The following is a 23,682-nucleotide window of genomic DNA, read 5'->3' as shown; positions in this document are numbered from 1 at the left end:
TTTTGGTGAAAACTTATTCAATTGCTATGATCACAACTCCATATCTGTATCTAGGTGCCTCATCAAACAATTTCCTCCTGTATTAGTTAGGATAGACCAGTTGCTGTAGACCTTCAAAAGATACTCTGGGACACATAAATGTCATATACAATAGAAGTTTATATCTTGTTCACATAATAGTCCAAGGCAGTGTCTCTGGTCAGTGGTCATCATCGAGGGACCAGGACTTCTGTGTCTCTGCCATTTTCACTATGTGGCTTTCAATGTCAATGTAGGGATCAACATCACAGCCATCTATAAAGAGATGAATGCCAGTGCATGAAGGAAGCTTTTAAGACTTGGGCCTGAAAATGATATCAGTCAACTCTTCCCACATTTAGTTGAGCTCAGTCACTCAAAAGTAATGTTTCCAGTGGAAGCTGGGAAGTATAGTACAGTTGTGCCCAGGTGGAAGAGACAAAGGACTTTTGTGAGCAGCTGGAATCCCCACCACAGCTCCCCTGTTCGTAAACAAGTACATTTTCAGGAATACTTTTAGAGTGAAAGCTCTAGTGCAAAATTGTCACCATTGATGATCTGACTCTCTCTTTCCTGACACTCAAGGTAGTTTTTAAAACCTTGATAATTATGAAGAGCGGTGCCTCTTGCTTCAAATACTGCTCAGTGTCTCAAATTATTTTTGCAGGATTCCTGTCTACTTGGCAGAATGGACTTTTTCTGGGAACAACAGAATGTCTCCTACCTTTCCTCACGCAAAGTGGTCCCAGAAGTAAGGAGATTGGAGGATATTTAATTAAGAGAGTATTCTAAATAGAAGGCTCTGGCATTCCTAGTTCTCTTATTGGGAGGCAGTAAGCATAACAGGTAAGAACATAACTGATTCAGATTGGCCATGCAGTAGATGTTCAATTTAGGTTAGTTCATATCCTTACTGCCTTCTGTTGACCTGAGAAGATAATGGCTTTTTGTCCCTCGTGCTGATGGCAAGGATAAGATTAGGCTGAGTAGAAGCCAAATAGAAATAATAGATTTTTATGTAGGAGGGATTTTGAGACAGAAGGAACTAATGGGTAGATGAAGATGAAGTAAGAAGAGGGAGAAAAGTCAGAAAATGGAGGGAGAGACAAGACAAAGGATGATGAAAGAGGAGAAAGGAGAAAGAAGGTGTACCATACAGGACATTTCAAAACTATGGAACACCACCCTCATAATGCAGGCTCTTGTGGCCTGTATTTCTGTGCACTCTTTCTCCTTGCCTTTTTTGACACATATTTGTGCTCTGTCTTGATTTATTTACCTTTTCAGCAGTCTTAAACTCTTATTTTTTATTTTTATAATCAACCTGAAGTCTGAAGCAAGGATATTAATATATAAATAGAGATGCCCTTGGAACCTAGCTAATTGCTACTTGCCATTTTTCAGTATTAGCTACTCTTAGCAAATACTACTAATATGTACAGAGAACTTATTTGAAGGTCACTTATTTATCTAGTTAATCCCTACTCCTTCTTGGACAAGCAGGTAAAATATGCATTGTTATTCCAGCAAGGAATGCTTGTGCAAAGAATAACCTGTAATGATGAAACTTGCCAGTTGATTGACAGGTGAATCTGTTCATTAATGCATGCCAGACTATCTACCTATCTATCATCTATATATTCATTCATTCTTTTAATAAATGTTTATTTGAGGCCCTATTGTGTGGGAGATACCAGAAGCAATATAGAAAATAAAAGACAACTCTTTATTTTTTTTAATTTTATTTTTTATTTTTTAAAATTTACATCCAAATTAGTTAGCATATAGTGAAACAATGATTTCAGGAGTAGATTTGTTAATGCCCCTTACTCATTTAGCCCATCCCCCCTCCCACAACCCCTCCAGCAACCCTCAGTTTGTTCTCCATATTTATGAGTCTCTTCTGTCTTGTCTCCCTCCCTGTTTTCATGTTATTTTTGTTTCCCTTCCCTTATGTTCATCTGTTTGGTCTCTTAAAGTCCTCATATGAGTGAAGTCATATGATTTTTGTCTGACTGACTAATTTCACTTAGCATAATACCCTCCAGTTCCATCCATGTAGCTGCAAATGGCAAGATTTCATTCTTTTTGATTGCCAAGTAATACTCCATTGTGTGTGTGTGTGTGTGTGTGTGTGTGTGTGTGTGTGTGTGTGTGTGTGTGTATACACACCACATTTTCTTTATCCATTCATCCATCGATGGACATTTGGGCTCTTTCCATACTTTGGCTATTGTTGATAGTGCTGCTATAAACATGGGGGTGCATGTGTCCCTTTGAAACAGCACACCTGTATCCCTTGGATAAATACCTAGTAGTGCAATTGCTGGGTCATAGGGTAGTTCTATTTTTAGTTTTTTGAGGAACCTCCATACTGTTTTCCAGAGTGGCTGCACCAGCTTGCATTCCCATCAACAGTGCAAAAGAGATCCTCTTTCTCTGCATCCTCGCCAACATCTGTTGTTGCCAGAGTTGTTAATGTTAGTCATTCTGACAGGTGTAAGGTGGTATCTCATTGTGGTTTTGATTTGTATTTCCCTGATGATGAGTGATGTTGAGCATTTTTTCATGAAGACAACTCTTTATTTTAAGATGAACCTGACAATTGAATTTCCACCATGTTTCTTTTTTTTTTTTTTAATTTTTTTTTTTTCAACGTTTATTTATTTTTGGGACAGAGAGAGACAGAGCATGAACGGGGGAGGGGCAGAGAGAGAGGGAGACACAGAATCGGAAACAGGCTCCAGGCTCTGAGCCATCAGCCCAGAGCCCGACGCGGGGCTCGAACTCACGGACCGCGAGATCGTGACCTGGCTGAAGTCGGACGCTTAACCGACTGCGCCACCCAGGCGCCCCTCCACCATGTTTCAAGGGTTATACTAGATGTATCCCATGCATTTAATTCTCACCCCCCAGGCTGCAGGGCAGCCTAATAATGCCTAATAAAAAATGCGTAATAATTTCTCAGATAAGGAAGCTTTGAAAATTTGCATAACATGCTTAAGGTCCCATAGGAAGCTAAATCGAGGAGCTAAGATTTGAACTTAGGTTTCATGAGGCCCAAGTCCATATTATTTCTACGTCATGTTGCTTTTTGGTTGCAAGGAACTAATCTTATATCTATTAAAACAATTAACAAACCAAGTCTGTTGTTATCTTTGTAGACCCACATGTTAGTCCACCGAAGTGCCATTACCTGAGCATTCCACTCTCTTGTTATTCTACCTCTGCTTATGCCTTTATTGTAGCTTTAAACACCCTTCAGTCATCTCTACTTATTATTGTCCATTTGTTAAGGCCCAGCTTAAATGCTTTCTCTTTTGTTGTGCTGAAATCTCTTATTTTTCTAACAAGAGTGATTTCTTCATCCTTAAACCCTATAATTCTCACTTAAGATAGATTGTCTAGTTGTTTTTTTTTTGCTTGTCTTTGTGTTTTTGTGGTAGGCAGTCTCTAAAATGGCCCTGCCTCATAACAGGATGTTATCCCTGCCTCCTAGTGTTCATACCTTCATATTATCCCCTTCTCTTGAACAGTGGGCTGGATTTACTGATTCTCTGCTAATGAATAGAATGTGGCAAAAGTAATGGAAGGTCTCTTGTGGCACTAGCTAATAAAAAGATTTTGGCTTCTGTTTTAAATGCTCTCTTTCATTCTTTTTCTGGGTCTCTTGCTCTGGAGGAAGCAAGCTGCCATGTGGAGAGGTCTGTGTGGCAAGGGATCAATGTTTATGTGAATGAGTATGGAATTGGATTTCCTTCAGCTGAGCTTTCAGATAAGATTGCAGCCCTAGCTGACAGCTTGACTGTAACCTCATGAGAAATCTTGAGGCAGAGGCACTCAGCTAAGCTTTATACAGGTCCTGACCAAAGAAATGGTGATATAATAAATATTTATTGTTTTATGCCACTAAATTTTAGAACAATTTATTATACATCAATAGATAACCAATGTGGTCCCATTAGCCTATAAATTGCTTGGAGGTCATGTCTCTTTCTTCTTTGTCTTTCATCTTCATCATCAAGCAGGACATTGTGCATCGATGGCAGGATGAAATTTGTGTCTGGGTACTGTTGAGGATTTGGAATAAAAAAAGTTATTATTGGAATTAATACCATTTCTCCTAGCTTGCAAAGGAAGAGCTCCTCCCACTTACTTTTGTGGTCCCTAAAAGGGAAGCTTGGCTCAGAAAAGAATGAAAAATGTCTAGCCCTGAAATACCAGGATTCTTGTTTTACAAAGGGCAGCATCCCAAGTCATGTTGATTTGGAGGAATGCTTTTTCTTCATAAATGATTAGATTTGATTGTCCTCAGGGAAAAATTAGTGCTTACCTTGGCATGTGCTTGCTTTTTAGATACACTAGTGAGGAAAACAGTTATGGCCCTTCCTGCTAGTGTGAAGAAACGTTAATTTGAGCAACGATCTTGGCTTTTACTCATGACACTAGATCTCCCTTTTCCTCTGATCTTTCCCTTCTTGAGTTTGCACTGAGTACCTAATTAAACACTTTGCTAAAGCCTGAGGACCCTAACGTTTAAGTCACATAAGAATTCTCTTTCCAGAGGGGTGGTAGAGTTTTCTGAAGGAAGGAGCAAGATCACCAGGCTGGCTTGATGAAGGGAGGGATAACTTGAGAGGAAAGGACGTTGAGGGATGGTGAACATTCATTATTATAGTGGTTTTTTTTAGAGGTCAGAAACTATAAGCCCTCTTCCTAGGGACACAAAGGAAGGATGAAGCTACAATAAAGGAAAGATGGTCTGTTCCTCCCAGACTGGTTTTGCTCTTCGGACAGTTTCTTGACAAGTAAGGACTCTGTATCTTCACTGAGTCAGGTGAACCTCAGTGGGTTAGGTGCTCAGGAAGGTGTGGCCACTGTGCTGCATCCCAGTCATTTTTCAGGAAGTCATGAGGAGCAGGGCTGAGGGACAGACCATATCTACCCCTTCTCTCCCTCCTTTCCTTCTGCTCTTCCCCTGACAACTCTCCAGCTCTGAGGGGCACTAGGAGAAGTCCTGTTTGATAAGTGCTCAAGTTTCTTACTTCACTGTAGATTCAAAAGAGTTTCTGGAATAAGTCCTTGCTGTTGGCAAAGGAGGGACCTATGAGCTGACTTGGCTTCAAGTATTATAAAGCACAGAGAACAGTGTGATTAATTTCCCTAATTTCTCTTGTTAGGTCGGTGTTCCCGAAGTTGAGGCATTACATCCCTTTTGAAATGTGCATCTCTGGAACAGGTGTGGCATGAATGATTTAAAAAATTAAATCCTGTATAGGTTTTTGGCTTTGAATCTGCGTGAACAGGAGCATGTCAAACAGAGGAAGTTAATTTATGTTCAAATGTTAACCCTAAAAATGCACTGATGAAAAACCCTTATTTTATTTTGCTTTGTGTGTTTGTTATCATAATTGTAGCTAAAGTGATCGTGTAGGAGAAAGAGATGTTCTACTTTTTCAGTATGTTCTTATTTCCTTCCTGCCAATTTTTTGCAATATTGTGAACACATTTGTTTTGTGTGTGTGTGTATGTGTGTGTGCGTGTGTGTGTGTGTGTGTGTGTTTTAATTAAATCTGCCTTTGTCAGGCTAACATGTCTCATTATTGGCAAATACAGAAGTACTAAAGTGATGTGCTGCTTATTAACCACGAAAAGTTAAAGGATAAGGTATTTTGTGGGGGAAAAACTCAGTTTATAATTTTCTGCCCTTTATCTTATTGAATATTATCTTAGAACTGGTCATAGAAAGAAGAGGTTTTCTAGAGAAATTAAAAAAGGAACAAAAGACAAAAAGGCTAGACAACAAACTTCTTTAACCTAAGTAAACACAGATTGAGGAGCAATCCACAAGAATTATCTTCATTATTCCACAGCCAACAGCAAAGGCTTATATCCCATTATGGTAATGAACAAACCTTTGAACTTTGCATTGTACACTGCCAGGCAGTAGCACTTAAGGCTTAGGCAGACAGTGTTTACAATTGCTTTAGGGAGTTGCTAGGATAATACCTCGGCTTGTATTTCTGAGTAGGCTTGATCCTGCCTTCCCAGTCTGCATTTCCCCAAAGCAGAGGCTGGCAAGGCCTAAAACTGGATGAAAAAGGGGAGAGTTAGGAGGAACACATCAAGTAAAATTCACCCCTCTGGCTTAGTCCTTCCCCTTGTTGCTAAGTGGTAGGTGGCCATAGAGGGAGGTCATGTGCCCTGTCAAATCATGACTATGCTATTTACTCTAAGTCTGGGAAAACCCCTTTGAGTTCATTTTCAGAATATCCCGATATCCAGGCTGAAGCTCCATGCAGTTTATCTAAACAGTTTAAAGAACTAACTGGAAAGCACTGTACCACAGCAGAAACCATGTGGCTTTGCCATCAGGTGGACCTGGATTTGTTCGGAACCCTTACCCTTGGACAACTTAGTTATCTTTCAGCTTCTGTTTTCCCATCTGAAAATTGGGACACATAATAGATAAGGACACATCATGTCCCATAGGTCAGTATCTGATGAAGAGCAGGTACTCCGTAAAAGGAAGCTTCCAAGGAAATGGTCAATACAATCACGTAGGGTTGTTTTAGTGACTAGTTGAATACGTTTAGTTTTAAAGCTGAACTAATTACAAAAACTGTATTAAAACATGATTAGATATGTGTAGATACATAGTTTTAGTGGAAAAATATCAGTGAAGTTCACTACATGTACTTGGTTTATTGGCTGGACTTATTATTTATTAACTTATGGCATTTGCTACATCTTTAATCTTAGAAGTCCTTAGTTGGTTTGGAAGAAGCAATGTGCCTCTGATTTTCTAACTTTATAACTGTGGAAGCATTTGAGTATAAATAAGGTCAATTCAAAGATGATATTTACTTATTTAGCCTTGGGATATTGTTCACACAGTTGAGAGACATCATAGGGGACAAAATAGATTTTCTATCACACAAGTGGCATGTTCTCTTTTTTCTGGAAACTCAGCTGAGCCTCGTTTCCCAGCCTGCCTTGCAGTTAGGTGAGGCAGTGAGACTGAATTTTAGCCAATGAATTGTGAATGAAAGTCGGAGGCTCCCCCTCCATTCTTTATTCATGGTCCAATACTATTAAGTGTGTAAGAAATAAACTTCTTCTATATTAGAGCTGTCATACATTTTGGGACCTATTCGTTACAAAAGCTAGCCTACCCTAATTATTACATATATTCTGTTACCATGGGGTGGAATTTCTAAAGGACTGTCTCTGATTTTTATCTGTCCAAATATTATGCTTTTGTCAGTAACAAGATACCTACTGGGTTTCAGGAACAAATCAAAATTGAAGAAAGGTAGAAAAAGGCATAAAAGATATTTCATAACTGTGTTTTCTCAGATGACACTATTAATAATGTTAAAATTTCTTTTCAAGATCATTGAGATTGTTTCCCTTTGTGCCTTGTATGGAACTGACCAAATTATTCATATGAGTGAAAATTACCATTGTGGTTATTTCTGCCGGTTTTTTAGGATACAGAGAACAGTTACCCAGATCAAAGTAGAATTTCTAGCTGACAGGAAAAAAAACAACAATGTAGAGAAAGGGAGAGAGAGTGAAAGTGGGAGTTCACTGGGTATTGACTGCATGCTAAGGTAATGAAAACTGAATTAAAGTCAAAATGTAAAAAAAGTGCCTCTGTGATGCTGAGGGCTGGGTGCATTGTCAAGGCAGAAGGATGAGGCCTTGACACAGAGCAGATACGTGATTTTGGCAAATCATTAAGATTCTCTGGGGCCCAATTTTCTAATTATGAAAGGGGATCTGACCAGATAATTTCTAAGGTATCTTAACTCTGAATATTTTATTCCAAGTCATATAGCTGAGAATTTAATGTGCTGATAGCTTTACACTGGTGCTATAGTATCGTAAATGTCAGAATCCCCCCTCTTTTTCCTCCTCCTTCTCTCCAAATACCCCGTGGCTCATTAGTATACATGCATAGCACCGTTTTCCAGGGCTTGGTGGTGATGTTCAGTGACATCTTCTGCAGCTCCACATGGGTAGGGAATCTGGGGCAGCTACATTCAATTTTAATTGAAACAAAGCAAAATAGCAGCTGTTTGGCATTAAAAGGAATTTTAAGCCTGTATTCCAATTCCACCAAGGGAAGGAGCAAGCAAAAGTCAAAAACATTTTAAGTGAGCCAGTCTAAAATATTTAAGGCCATCTGCGTTCTCTCTTTAAGTGGCCATCACCTGGAATGTGCTCTCATTTTCCTTTAAAAAGCAGAATTGACAGTGATTTATGATAGGATAAAAGAGGCATTGGCATTTAAAATGCTGAATTCTTAGCTCATCATCAGTTGCCCCTGCCGTAATTATGAGTTATTTGTCTAAGCCTGATTTTCCATTATAGCTAAAAATATCATAACAAGAGATTCATGTTTTACATGGTAGGAGCAAAAGTGGATCTTGTTTTTCCATAGCAACATGCTTGGGCTTGATTGTGAAGTCTGAACCTAAAGGCATTCTGACTCAAATGCCCAAGCATTGCAACTCTAATACCGTGGGATAGCAAGCACGCTGGGTGATATTGTTAAGCATTTGATCCTGCCTGACTTCTGGGTCTTGGACTGTCAGAGGAGATAAGTATAGTTGCCTTATGTCAATGTACTCTTTGAAGTTAGATAATAACAAATCAGAAGCTTGTGTTTATTTTGAAATTTGAGGCTGAGTACCATTTGTGCTCTTTGCACTACTGTCCCCTATTCCTTTTGCTATTTCCTAACTCATTCATTCATTCATTCATTCATTCATTCATTGAACAAGTATTTCTTGAGAAATAATTGTGTGCTAGGCATTTTAATAGATGCTAGAGATACAGAGGCAACGATGATAGATTTATTTCCCATCTTAACCATTTAGTGGAGATAACAGACACTGAGCAAGTAGTTACAAGTATAGTAAATGAAGGGTTCAGAAAGCAAGAGGGGATGAGCCTGACCCTCGATGAATGAGTGGAAATTAGCCAGTTAAAGTGGAAATTAGTCAGGTGAAGAGTGTAGGGGAGGCATTTGAAGGGGTACAGGCAGCTTCAGCAAGTGAATTTATGCTGAATTTATTCAGTAAACATATGTGTGATCCCTTTGGGGACTTTGTGTTTGTATATTGCTGGAGTGTAAGAACAAGTCAGAGAGGTGCAAGTCATGGGGCTGGAGGGCTTTGCAGGGGTCTGATCCCAGAAACTCTTGTGCCATTTTTGGGAGTTTGCGCTATATCCTGTAGGTAAAAGACATTGAGGGTTTAAATAGGTAAATCAGATGGCCAGGATCAGCATTGTGGGAAATGGATGTGAGATGTGGAAAAGAGAGCAGGACTTTCATGAGAAGCACTGTCTCTTCCATGGTGGCAGTCACAGCAAGGAAGAAATCCACACATGAATCTCCACGATGGAAGGCCTGCCCATTGTCCTTCTTCTATTTATGCCTATTGATGAACAACCACATTTCAGTGCCCATCCCAAATCCCACTTTGTTTGTGAACCCTCTCTTTATCATTCCAAGAAATTGCCTTTTCCTTTGAAATTCTATACTTGTCTGTTCTCTCATTGGGCAAAGACTGCATCCAGCTTCTGCTACGTTTTTTTTTTTTTCTCTATGAATCTCTTTTTCCCTACAAAACTCTTGAAGGATAGGGAAATTTGTGTATTTCTTTATATCTGTAGGATCTAAGAACTTGAGGCCCAGAGAAATGAGTGCCTTCCTTGATCTCTTAGCTGCCAGTTTGTTACCCTTTCAATTATCCAACAAGATGAGTATTTGTGTGGTTGATGATGATGGATTAGATATCCATGACAATACATTCTCCTGTTGCAGTTTAATGGATGGCATTATTCTTTGAGGATTAAAGGATGGTAATGTTTATCAATGCCCCTTTTCGTTAATAACAAAAGGCCAGATTAATACTTTGCTTTTTCCCCACGCAAAATCTCAGCAAATTCTATTCAACATTTGAGCCCCAAGAGAAGGTCATGATCCAGTGTAATAGCAGTTGCTTACTAGGTTAGACACTTTTTTTTTCTTCTCTGAGAACATAGCATAGCTGGACCAGTTCTTAGTTGAGAGTAAAATAAGAAACAACTTCCCCTTCCCAGGTCATGGGTGCCCTCAGTACACACCACCTGTCTTTACAGGTTATCCTTTCTCTTCCTATTCTCCCGTAAATAATTGCCTTCAAATTCAGGGTAAAGGGTGGAAGCTATGAAGAATGCAAATTATCTGTCCAACAAGGGGCACATGGGAATTTGGAGATGACAGATCTTTTACTTAAATCTTAATGCTTAAAACAGGTTGCAAGCTCCATACATACAGAGCCCACACAAGTCATGCAAATGAGTAAAGTCAACTGGGTAGAGACTGGTGACTTAGACAATAAATGAATAAGATTTGCTGCCATGAGAGAATCTGTGTAAATTCTACCAGGTTGTCTGATTTTCCAAGGCAGTGCAAAAATCTGGATTTTTTAATGAAATGTATCAAATCAGAGGCTTTAAAAATTTAAAGTTTTATGCAGCAAACATGAAAACAAGCAAAGTACTCTTGTAGACTGGCCCGAAGTCATCTTAGTTTGCAACTGTGGCTTCAAAAATTCCAGAAACTTATTTCTAGTTACCAGATATACAAACTTGCCAACCTACTAGCAATAATTTTAGGGTACTTTGTGTGTCTGTGTATGTGAAATATTATTCAGAATACTTAATGGAACATATAGAAATTAATGGCATGTTTTGGCCCACAATAAACTTTCAGTCTAGTTGGAAAATCTGAAACCACATATGAAATCATAACCAGTAGCTTAAGTTACTATATAAACACAAAGTGAGACAATCTATAAATTAAACAAGAGTCCCTAGACCCAAACCCTTGGGGCCAAATTAGTGCGTTACCTATGAATTACATAGTATGTTTTGAAAACCATATATCTTTCTGTAGATTAATTCAACTCATTACAGTATAATTAATAATTACTTGATCCTCTTAAAATTTAAAACCTTGAAATCATGATGTACAGTTTATGTTTGTACCTCCTACATTTGCTGCAGTGACTACACATGATAGTTGCTAATTAAATGTTTGTTGAATGGAATCAGTAATAAATTGGAGCCTATAGGAGTAATTGATCATTCCAGAACACAGTAGAAACTCAATACTTGCTTGTTTAGTAAATGAATGCGTTCATTAAATGGAAAGGAAGTGGTGCCAGATGGTAAAGAAAGACTTGGTGGAGAAAGTGAAATTTTTAGTTGGACTCTGATATTGGTGAATAGTATTTCTATACATGGAGAAGCCTATGGAAGGCATTGTAGATGGGAACAGTTTGGATGAGATTATGGTAAAGCTAATTAGACTGATTTGGAGTATAGAATTCCATTTTTATGCCATAATTTTATTTAAATATGGTTTTGATGTGGTTCAAATATTGGATCTCAATGTTCTGTGTCCATCCGGTTTAAGTAGTTTCTATCCCAGTACTTAGCACTTTTAGGAGTAAGCCTGTAATCCTCCATGGAGATGAGACTGAAGAGGTACGTCATGCCTCATTGTAATAATGTCTTTCCTTCATCCACTGATTTGATTAGCAGATGAATACGGAGCAAGGGTAACACTTGAGAATTACTTATATCACTTGCTAGGATATTGATAGGGAATAATTCTTAGAGATGTTTAATGTGGGAAATCAATAGCTTTTAGGGATTGGGTTTTATTCTTTCAAGCATTTCCCCATTTTGTCTTTACTCTGGTTAATTGGACATGCTCAAGAGGCCTCAGGGAGAATCCTTCCCTGGGCATGGTGCGTCTTCTACTTAATATGTCCAGCAAGGAATTGGATTGAGAGAGCCAGGGACTGAGTTTCCTTTCAGGACTTTCCTGGGTGCCTTGGTGATATGTAGACCTTATCCATGAATACGCTATCCCTGAAATTTTCTCTGCCCCTTCTCTGATACCACAGCCTTATTCTAGAAGCTTCTTGAAGTTCCTTGTAGAACAAAAGGATATTTACATGTCAAACCAGATAATTTTTTTGCTATAGGGTTTTTCTTAGAGATTATGACAAGAATATTCTAAGAACCCCCAAAAGTATATTTATCAATCAGTCAAAAGTCTTATTTTTTACCGTAATTTTATATATTCATGTGAATTGCAAGTGATCAATCTCTTTGCCAAACATCTTGTACTAAATATGCTAATAAGCTAGCGAATCAAATATTTTGAAAGTATGGACATGTGTAACATTGATTTTCAATATTTGGATCACATCAATAATCTGCTCAAGGGAAACAACGTTATTAGAATGGATTTCCATATACCTTATTAATAGTTGACAGGCAGAACAACACTTGTTACATTCATTGCTGATTTATTTTCCTTAACTCTCTGTACCATCCGTCCCCTAAGTCCTTAATGACAATATTAATAATAACAGAATTGTAATATTCATTATCAGGCACTAGTGAAGCCTTCCCTTTTGGCTTTACATGGATTTTTCCTTGAAGGAATGCAGGTATTCTTTAGGTTGATTTAGGAAATAGATTATTGGTACCAACTGAATGTAGGTAGGAAACCAACAAACAACAACAGCTACCAACAGAAGAGGGAAGAGTGAAATGAGACAGAGGGACAAGACAGTGTGCTGTGGTATAGAAGGTATTGAAAGAAGAGAGGGAAGAAGATGAGCCCTGATATACTCCAGCTCTGAACAGGGTTTGGTCTTTTAACCTCTCTGGGTCTCAGTTTTTCATCTCCAAATCAGGGATAATGAGATTGTTCTCACATGGGAATGTGAACAGTTAAGTGGACACAAGTATGTTCTGATGTACCAGCATGGTGCTCATCTAATTTAATCTCATGATAACCCCATATTCCAGATGAGGAATGGAGGTAAAGAAAGCCTGCTAACTTGTCTGATATCACACAGACAATGAATGGCATCAATTGTTATTCAGACTGTGCTCGCGATTACTACTAAACCACACTGTCTACCTGTGTGGTTTTTAACTGGGGAGAAGAATATATCTGGATCAACCAGGGAAGCAAATGGGTGGTTTGAAAAATTTCCTCTAGTAATTCTTATAGGCCCTTCTCTAGGTAATAATCTTGACCTGAGATCCCTGAGTGTCTTGGAAGCAGAGACAGTGGTGTTCTGTTCATGCTGCTTCCCAGTTGGTGAGGCGTAGGCACCAACTCTATTCAGTGCTCATCAGAACAACTTGTAAATATGAAACAACACTATTTCCTTCTTAATGGATTTCAAGTTTTTTATGGATGTTTCCTACACAATGTTTATCAAAACTTGAATGTGGTCTCTTTAGGATCTATTTTAGAATAACAGAAAATTAAAAATAGGAAGCAATGTTTACATATTTTTTTTAAGGCTAAAGAAACCTCTTTCTTATAGGTTGGCAGGAGAGATGAAGAAGTAATCATAGGCATTGATGCTGTTGTTTACTAGCTAAGGTGCCAAAGACATCCATCTGTCAAGAAAATGTGTGAGATGTTGACCAAGCCTGGAACCTCTGACCCTGAACACCCCACTAGGGACTAAAGATGCCACTCCAATGAGAGTGCATCTGCCTGATGGTACGCTGCCTCTGTGAGAAGGGATTTCTTTCCATATTTCCATTGAAAACAAGGCTTTCATTACAGCTGCGAAAGGGCTTGATTTTCACAACAAGGGATGTAACCTGAGTGTTACCTACATTAGAAACTTTGAGAGATCATTTCATTTTGGACTTTGACAAACCAAAGGAACTGGTATTTAAATACAATGAAAACAATGATAAACTGAAGGAACTGGTATTTAAATACAGTGAAAGTAACCAACCCTTACCCTAAGCACTATTGAGGGTAGCTCTGAAAATATTTGAATGGACCAGAGATGTGGTTTCAACCTTCCATAGCCTTTGTTTTCTTCTCCATATTTCTCACTGGTCAGTTCTGCAAGTTCTCTCTAATATCCTGTATTTTCTCATCTATGAAGAGAGCCACTTGGTGATAAATATATAAAGTTAGATAATTTAAATTCTTTTGTTGATTGACATTGGAGAATGGGGAGAACACTTGGAATCTAAGGATACCAACTTCTCAGGAGCTCCTGAATCCGTCTGAGACTTTTTCTAGTTCTCTTGAGTGGGTGTCACGTGCCAGCCCATGCCCAGAGCCTGTAAGACAGTGACAGGGATATTAGCATCACCTCTGGAGATGAGAATCCTCCATGTGGGGTGAAGGTCACTTTTTTTTTTTAAAGCTCATCGTCCCCTATTTCCTGTGTAAAAAGCAAAAATACTTTCCGTATTTGTTTTAGATATGTGTTGTCATGGTGACAGAGGTAGAAGTGCTTGCTGAATGGGCAAAGGATTGAGAAAAAATGGGAAAGGGAAGGAGTGGGTTTTTTTTCTTTTTTTAGTCTTTCTACAACTCTGTCAGAACCTACTCTTTGTTGCCGAGTTTAAGGCCTTGTATTGCTCACACCCATACTGCTAGCAGGCATCTTGTGGAAAGTAAGATATGCTAAGCATTGTCAGTATTATAGGCAGTCTATGATTCCAGAGAGGCTGAAGCTACCAAAGATGGGCTGGGGCAGCCTCTTAAGGGTAAGAACATAGATAAGACAGTTACTTAGTATCTTTTGGATAAACAACAAGTAATAAATTAAATTCTTTCCTTTTCAGCTAATTTCTTTGATATTGTGGAGTTCTATCATTATTCTTTCCCATTTCCTGTCCCTTCACACTTTCTCCATTGCTTTTTCCTGACTTTCTTTTGTAGACATTCAGATGATTATTTGAAAAATGGGCTTCTAGAGTGCATTGAGACTTTCTTTCAAATAAACTGTTCCCTTTATCTGTTCATCTCATCATGTCTTGCTTCACCTAGTCATGTCTTGCTTGTGCTTTAGATCTCATTTTTACACCTCCTCCACTCTACCTTGTATTTTCCCTTCAGAGTACTTATAATTAGCAACTACAATTTATTGGAGGAATACAGTCTCCTCCACAAGAATGTAGATTCCATGAGGACAGAGACTACTCCTGTTTTGTGGCTACTGATGACCAGCATCTACAACAGTGTTTGCCACATTGTAAGTTCCAGAATTTTTTATGGAAGAAGTCAAGGAAATGTTATATTACACTTATTAACCAATATTTGCTGAAGGCTTAATAGTCAGCCATGTATTAATTTCTGGGCCATATAGAGAATTTCAAAGGAGCAGAAACACAGATCATGTTTCTACTAAAGAACTTACAATTGATTTGGGAAAACTAGTTCATCAGGAGAGCTATCTTGTGATTTCTAAAAGTACATTGATTTTCTGATTACACCGCTTCAAAAATCATAAGTAGTGGTAGAGTAATATTAATGCTAAGTAATAGAAGTGTAATAATTAAGGGCAGAATTTATATCAGGCATGTATGCAAATTTCGTCAGCCTACAAATTACTACAGTTTTACATTTATTTTGTCATATTCTGTTCCTTTCGGTAGACCTATTGTGAGAACAAATATATGATCTTCCTTTCTTGTTTTTCTCATTACCATCATGTGGTTGCATTTATTACTCTGTTGTGAGAAGTGATTTGAAAAAGAGCTAACAGTTTTAGGGAAAAATATCCATGTGATGCTTAGTGTTATAGACCAAGATAAATCCAGAGAATTTAGAAAGACAAATATTTAAAGATAGAGAGAAGTAGAACTGGATATTTGTTAAAACTCTGAAAAAGAGATTGATTTTCTCTGTTTTGAAGTGAGAGAAGAAATGATAAAGAGTAGACCTATAGATTTTATTTGATAAAATCCTTAGTTGTCTTATGAGAAAAATGTTAAGTATAGCCAGTATAAAATAAATATCCCAAAATGTTAATTATTATTGTTTTATTATTGCATTGTAATAGTGAAAGAGTAGGAGAAAGCATGAAGTTCATAGTTCAACTTACTATTTTTTTTGTTAAGATGAAAAAATAGACTTTTTAAATTATGTTTTTTAATAAGAATATTTTAACAGAATATACTTTCTTCTCGAGTGCACATGGAACATTCTCCAAGATAGATCACATACTGGGTCACAAAACAGCCCTTCATAAGTATACAAGAATTGAAATCATACCATGCATACTTTAATAAGAATATTTTTACTTGAAGCATACTTCAGAATACATGGTTCTAAAAGATATGTTAAAAATATTCCATACAAGAAAAATAGAATACACATTTTCTTCAAGTACACACAGAAGAATCTCCTGGTTAAATCACATAAAAAGAGACATACCAAATATTACAAGTTTAAGATGCTGAAACCATACCAAGTATATTTCCAACAACAATGGTACAAAACTGAAGATCAACAATAAAACAAAGCTAGAAAATCTACAATGTAAATATTACGTATTTAATATGTAAATATTAAACAACACACTACTGCACAAGCAATGGTCCAAATAAGAAATCAAATAGCAAATAAAAATATGTCTCAAAACAAAAGAAAAAGAAAACATCTATGACATGCAGCAAAAGCGGATGTTAGAGTGAAATTTTTGCTATAAATTCTTGAATTAATAAAACTTCGAATAACATTATACCACAAAGAACTAGGAAAATAAGAAACTTAGCTGAAATTTGGCAGAGGAAGGAAATAGCAAAGAAAATCAGAAATAAATAAAATGGAGACCAGAATAAACAATAACATAACTTTGAAAATAAGGACCAGTTTTTCTAAAAAATTAAATTGGCAATGCTTAAACTACATTAAGAAAAAAAAGAAGGGGCGCCTGGGTGGCGCAGTCGGTTAAGCGTCCGACTTCAGCCAGGTCACGATCTCGCGTTCCGGGAGTTCGAGCCCCGCGTCGGGCTCTGGGCTGATGGCTCAGAGCCTGGAGCCTGTTTCCGATTCTGTGTCTCCCTCTCTCTCTGCCCCTCCCCCCGTTCATGCTCTGTCTCTCTCTGTCCCAAAAATAAATAAACGTTGAAAAAAAAAATTTTAAAAAAGAAAAAAAAGACTCAAAAACCAAAATGAGAAATGGAAGAGAAAACAATACTACAGATAACCACAGAAATACGTAGTGTGATAACAGATTACCAGAAACAATTATATGCAGTAGTAACAAAACAGATAACTTAGGAAAAAGCCAGATAATTTCTAAAAACACACAAGTTACCAACAGTGAATTACGACTCTTGAATCCAAGTAGGAAATCTTAGACAAATAACAAGGATGAAAGTTGAATTAGGAATCAAAAATCTCCCAGCACAAGACCACTAGGCTTCACCAAACATTAAAAAAAATTAATGACAATCTTAATCAAAATCTTACAAATAATGGAATAGAGGGAACACATTCAAAATCATTCTCTGAGGCCAGCATTACCCTGATACCAAAGCAGCCAAAAACAATATAAGAACAAAAATGTCTAGTTTGTTTGATATAAGTATTATTGCTACTCTGACTTTCTTCTGACATCCATTTGTGTGATAGATGTTTCTCCACGCCCTCACTTTCAATCTGCAAGTGACTTTAGATCTAAAATGAGTCTCTTGTAGGCAGCATTTGGATGGGTCTGTTTTTTTCTTTTTTTTTTTAGACATATTCTGACATCCTGTGTCTTTTGATTGGAACATTTAGTCCATTTACATTCAGAGTAATTATTGATATATATTTATTGCTATTTTATTACTTGTTTTGTTGTTGTTTCTGGAGACTTTCTCTGACCCTTTCTTGTATTTGTCACTTTTGGTCTCTGTTTTGAACTCAGAGTCCCCTTTAGTATTTGTTGCAGGGCTGGTTTAGTTTTTGTTTGTTTGGGAAACAATATTGAAGAGTTCATATTCTTAATAAGTGGGCAAAAGCCCCCAGAGACATAATGTACAAAAGAAGAAATTCTAGAAAACATACATATAGAAAAAGATGTTCAACCTCCCTAGATTTGCCCATAAACCTTAATGAATAGGAAAAATTAAATATAACTGATAATACTGCAATAAAATTAGAAAAGAATCCAAAGTATGCATAAATGATAAACCATGCCAAGAAATCATCATAGAAAACATTGAAAATCCATATTCTGAGAGAATTCCAACATAGCATTTTTTTCATATTGGTGGAAAACTAGAAGCCACTAAAAATCTAACAACAGAGAAATGGCTAAATAAAGTATTCTTTATTTCTGTGCCCATTTGTTATACAACTATCAGAAAGGCAGGATACATAATTTTAACATTTCACATATATATATAATGTATATTGTGTATATATGTGTATATAATATATATATGTATATACATACACATACATATATTATATATATACATGTATAATGTATAATGGTAATGTGGCAGCCTTTATTATGATTTAAAATATCTCCTGGTTCACCACTTTCACTTCGGGTATATATTCTACAGACATGTGTACAAACATGTATGTACCATATATACACTGCTTGTAAGACTATTGATTTTAAAGCAAAAAAAGTGGGAAACAGAGGTACCTGGGTGGCTCAGTCGGTTATGTGTCTGACTTCAGCTCAGGTCATGATCTCAAATTTCATGGGTTCGAGCCCCGCTTGGGGTTCTGCGCTGGCTGCTCAGAGCCTGGAGCCTGGTTCTGATTCTGTGTCTCCTTCTCTCTCTCTGTCCCTCCCCTACTCACACTCTGTCTCTTTTTCTCAAAAATAAATAAATAAACTTAAAAAAAGGTGGAAACAACCTAAATATCTCACAGTAGGGGTGTGTTTAGATTAATTTTTGATTTTAGTGTGTTGGAATATTATGTAGCCAATTAAAAGAATGACTTACTGGCATAGAGTAATTTCCAAAATATATTAAGTTAAAAAAATCAGTTGCAAAAAAAATTAGTTGCTAAATAATGTATACAATATGAACTAATATTATTAAAAAAGCCCAAGCTATATATTTATAGTTCAAACACATGGGTATATGTAAATCCATAATAATATAATGAGAATAACATATCAAGATGTTAATAGGTTCAACCTCTGGGAAGGGTGGTAATGAGAATGGTGGGGATTTTCGTTTATTATTCTCTAGATCCTTCTGTATTAGTATTTTTTAGAAAACAATATGCTTAAAATAATGTCTTTCTTATATGATGTTAAAAATAATATAAAGCTAAAGCATAAAAGAAGTTAAAGAACAAAATACTCAAAAACAGCACTCATTATTTCAGGTTGTGAGAATTATGGGTGATTTCTTCCTTTCCCCCCCTGCAACTACTATATAGTTAGACTCCTTTTATATTTAAAATTCAGAAAGAAAGAGTTCAATTTTTTTTTAGACAATGGCTTGCCACCAAGGTTTTATAACATGTGGTAGGAAGAAGATGGGGAGAAATCCTTGGTTATCGCAGCTGGAATTGTAAAATTCCTTTAAATCTGAATGATTTTAATTTATGTAAAAGGTCACATAATTTCAAGCTCCCCAAACCACCTCCTATTTTTTATTAGTAGGGGGAGAGGTTGGGGTAGGGCCATTGTCAAGTAACAAACAATAGAGGTTTTCAATTCTCAAAAGGCTGGAGATCACTGCTTTAAGAACTAATGATCTGCGAGAGATGACATGTGACAGAGACAGTTATATATACATATATAAAGAAATGCAGACAACTGTACAAGTATTGAAAAAATGAATTATTTGCATTATGCATGAATAATATATCTTTGTGTATGTCTCATGGGTGAAACTTGTCAAGTTTTCTTTCTCCTAGCTGCTTTGGTGTTTATTTTCAAACATTTCTACCCTGGAAAGTCTTTTTGTATTGCTTTGGACCCTCTGGAAATGGCTGACTATGACATACACTTATCTCCTATTCAGAATATCTAGGGCTTCCTTGTCCCCTAATTTTTGCTTTCTGATTTGTTAGTTTAATTTAAGCTGGATGCTGACTGGATAAAGATGATTCCGTCTATCTTAATGTTTTTTTTCTGTCATCTCCACCATATTCAGGTATCTAATAATGGCTAAATAATTTACAACCACTACAGGAAATATTTTCTGAGACTTCACACATAAACTGGTTTGAAAACACTCCTCAGTAAAATCCAAATGGTTTGAATTCCATTTGTTTTCCGCATAACAAGAACAAAAGTTAAAACATAAAGAAGTAACAAAGCGAAATACTCAAAAACAATAATGGTTATTTTAGGTTATGAGACTAGGGGTGATTTTCTTCTCCCTTTTTTTTTCCCCTCACAACTACTATAACATGGTAAGATTCCTTTCATCTTTAAAATTCAGAAAGATCCAGAAATGAAACAATCAGCTGTTGTTTGCTTTAAAAATAATAGTTGCAGACTGAATCAACCCCTAGAGCCTTTCCCCACATGCCACTGGTTTGTGTTGTAGAAACTGCCTTAGATTTGTGTGCTGCATTTGTTTTTCCATGTTAATATTTCTCAAACTGTATGGAAATTCCAGCAAGGGTTTTAATAATTCAACATAAAGGAAGAACAATATTATAGTTGAAAATTAGCCTAAGAAAGGCGAATATAACCTTTTTATATAAGAAAAATAGGAAAGGTAAGAAGAAGCAAAATTAGCTGAACAAAGAGCTGCATAATGATCTGATACACAAATGGGAATGTCATATAAATTGGAAACTAGAGCACTCACTGAAGAGGATTGTGGAGACAATTGCTTTTAAGTGTAAAATCAGAAGAATTAAGGCAAGAGACAGAATGCTACCAGCAAGACATTGAAAAGGAATGTTTCAGAGGCTTATTCTCTCCACATCTCTTTTAAGCTCAGGTACACGGGAGACCGCCAGAATGTCTGGGCACAGTGAGAATATTTGAGACCGTTTCTCTGTACTGCCAGCATTGCCACCAACGGAGGTGGCTGGCTTACTTTGGGGACCCATGTGCTAGAGACCCAGCCTGCGTTCTGACCCTGAGCTGCCACTGCTAACTTTGGACATTCACAGTATTACCAGTTGCCAAAGCCAGGCCCTTGGCACTTCTCCTGGAAATGCAGACTCAATCCCCTGGGCAGCACTGATTCTTCCATAACCCTATTTCTGGCTCCTGGTTGAGTAAAAGAAAGAAAATGGTGAGTGAAAAATCCCATCTGTTCCTAAAGACTGGCCTTAATATAGAGCTCACCTTTCTACTTGCTTAACCTAGGCTGACATGGGACAACATTACAAGCAGTTTCATATTTGGAATTTCAGGCTCTGCTCTATTGTACTTTCTTCTCTGGTAGGCATTTCCTATCTTACCCTTAGGAGCCCTGGCTTCATCCTTTCTCTTCCTACTCTCTTTTTGAAAATAAAAACAAAACAAAAACAAAACTATGTCTACAGAAAAATATCTGATAAACTCACTAATTCCAAAGTAAATTTCCAAAAAGGTTTGAATTGTGCCCCCTTTTCTGGTAGGTTTGCAGTTGGCTTTAAAGCAAGGCAGGTAGGGGGTATCTAACTTCATAATTTTTGCAGCTGTTTGGTCAGTGATTCTGACTCTTCACCCCAAATCACTATTTTTATTAAGACTTCTCCTCTTCTAAGTCAGATATTTTTAGAGACTTTTCTTAACCAAAATGAACTTATTGAGTTGTTTTACCACTATAGATCTTATGAGTTGATATAATTTTAATCAAAACACAAACTTACGTTAAGGTAAGAAGTTTTACATTGACCTTGGTTTATTTATAAGGGCTAGTATGGTTGTTTGAGAGGAAATGCCACCACGGAGTAAAGAAAATATCTCAATAGGAGACATTTCCCTTCCAACCTACATCTAATTGATCATTAAATCCTATAAACCCTACTTCCAAAATATGTCCCACATTTTCTCACTCCTCACCAAACCCATAGTGCAAACTTTAGCTGAAGACAATTTAATTTCTTACCTGGAATAGCACAGAGACCTCCTAATTATTCTCCCTGCTTCCACATTTATGCCCCACCCCCCTTCCACTCCATCCTTCATTCAGCAGCCAGAGTAATGGGTTCAAAGGACAATTCAAGTCATATCACTCCTTACTTAAAACTTTCCAGTGGCTTCCCAGCCCAATGAAGATGAAATTCAAAGTCCTTTCCAAAGATCTGTGAGGTCCTAAGTGATCTGTCCCAGATTTCCTCTCTGATTTCATCTTTTGCTATTCTCCTTTCATCTCCTAGATTCCAGCCACAATGGCTTTTTTCCTTATACCTAAATAGGAAAAGTTTATTCTTAGCTCAGGGACTTTGTTCCACTGTTACCCTGCCTGGATTACTGTTTGTTCTGACTTTTATGTGTTTCTTTCTTAGGACTTCTGTTTTAGGTCAGTGCCCCCTTCTCAGAGAGGTTTTCTCTGATCTAGCCTTCCCTCATCTCCTATTTGCTGTATCTCATAGACCACTCTATTTTTCAGAGCATTACAGTTGTCTGGAATCATCTCATTCACCTGTTTATGTGTTTATTATATGTCTCCTCTTACCTGACTATATATATGTTTCACGAGAGCAGGGACCTTGGCTTTCTTGTTATTGCTGCAATCCCAGGGCCTAGAACAATGCCTGCCACTTAGACAGTGCTCAATCAATATTTGTTGAATATGAAGAAAAGTACCAGAAAACATACAGCTTAATTTGCACAGCCACAAAGTATTAGAAGTTGTCAGATATCATTTATAAGCTACTAGCAAAACACAGAGCAGTATCTGAAAGCAAGATATTTTGATGAAATAATTAGTCCAAGTGAAACAAGGGGAATTTATTTTGAGCAGTCCAGGAGTGAATGGGCTTAAATCATGGCTGGTTGGATTGGGTTGGTCATCAAGTAGCAAAATAAAAATCAGTCAAATTGGAGGTTTTAGTATGTTGTATTCTCTTTTACTCAGACAGCAGTATTTTTAAATGACTTGAAGCTTGCAGTTCTGTTACGGTGACTCGTCAACTTGAAAAATGTGTTTCTTCAGGGTGGGAGGAGAGTCTTAAATTCATAATTCATTTGTTGCAATGTTCATTTATTAAAGCACAGCCTTATTCTCTTACATTCTTCCTTTTTTGTAACATTATGCCTGTTTCCTCTCCTTTTATCAAACTTTATGCATGTATGTGCATACATAATAAATAAGAAATTATGCAATGCAGTTTATGTTAGCAGAAGAGCATTTTTAATATTTTTATATGTAGAGTGGAACACGCTTTCTTATATTGTATTATAACTTGGCTTTCAATTTTAAAATGTGGAAAGAATATGAACACAAAGAGCATATACTATTTTCCCCCTCCCTATTTACGACTCAAACAAGAATTTCATCAGGTTCATGTATAGAAATATGACTAAAACAGATCAGGGGATACAGCTCACAGAGATCTCTGATTAATTGAATTCTTCAATTTCATACTAACTCAAGGAAACAACAGATCCCCTGTGGGGTAGAGGGTATAATCTGTGCATTCATCTTTGTGTACTACCCTTCTCACTAAGGTTCTATTAAGCCACTGCAATCATTAGGCTAGTGTGCAAACCACCAAATTAAACAAAGAGGCTGTTTTTAGAGAATGGGATGGAAGGCAAGGCAAAACATTTTTTAAAATAAAAAATGACTTTTCCTCAAAGCCCAGAACAGTAGCAGAAGGCTTTAAGAACATAAACATAACCAATCTGTCTATTCCAGGGGATAAAGGCTATGTTTCTTAAACATAAAAGAACA

The 23,682-nt window shown here is 37.0% G+C and overlaps 1 pseudogene; it reads right to left on the bottom strand.

Moving 5' to 3' along the window:
* Positions 1–199: 199 nt before the first annotated feature.
* The window catches only part of LOC112858699 (bifunctional methylenetetrahydrofolate dehydrogenase/cyclohydrolase, mitochondrial pseudogene), an 81,249-nt pseudogene continuing 57,766 nt past the window's right edge, over positions 200–23,682 (bottom strand).

This window comes from Puma concolor, chromosome B1, assembly GCF_028749965.1.
Source record: "Puma concolor isolate L17-30 chromosome B1, mPumCon1.1.hap2, whole genome shotgun sequence".
NCBI lineage: Eukaryota > Metazoa > Chordata > Mammalia > Carnivora > Felidae > Puma > Puma concolor.
This window is presented reverse-complemented; position numbering and strand designations above follow the sequence as displayed.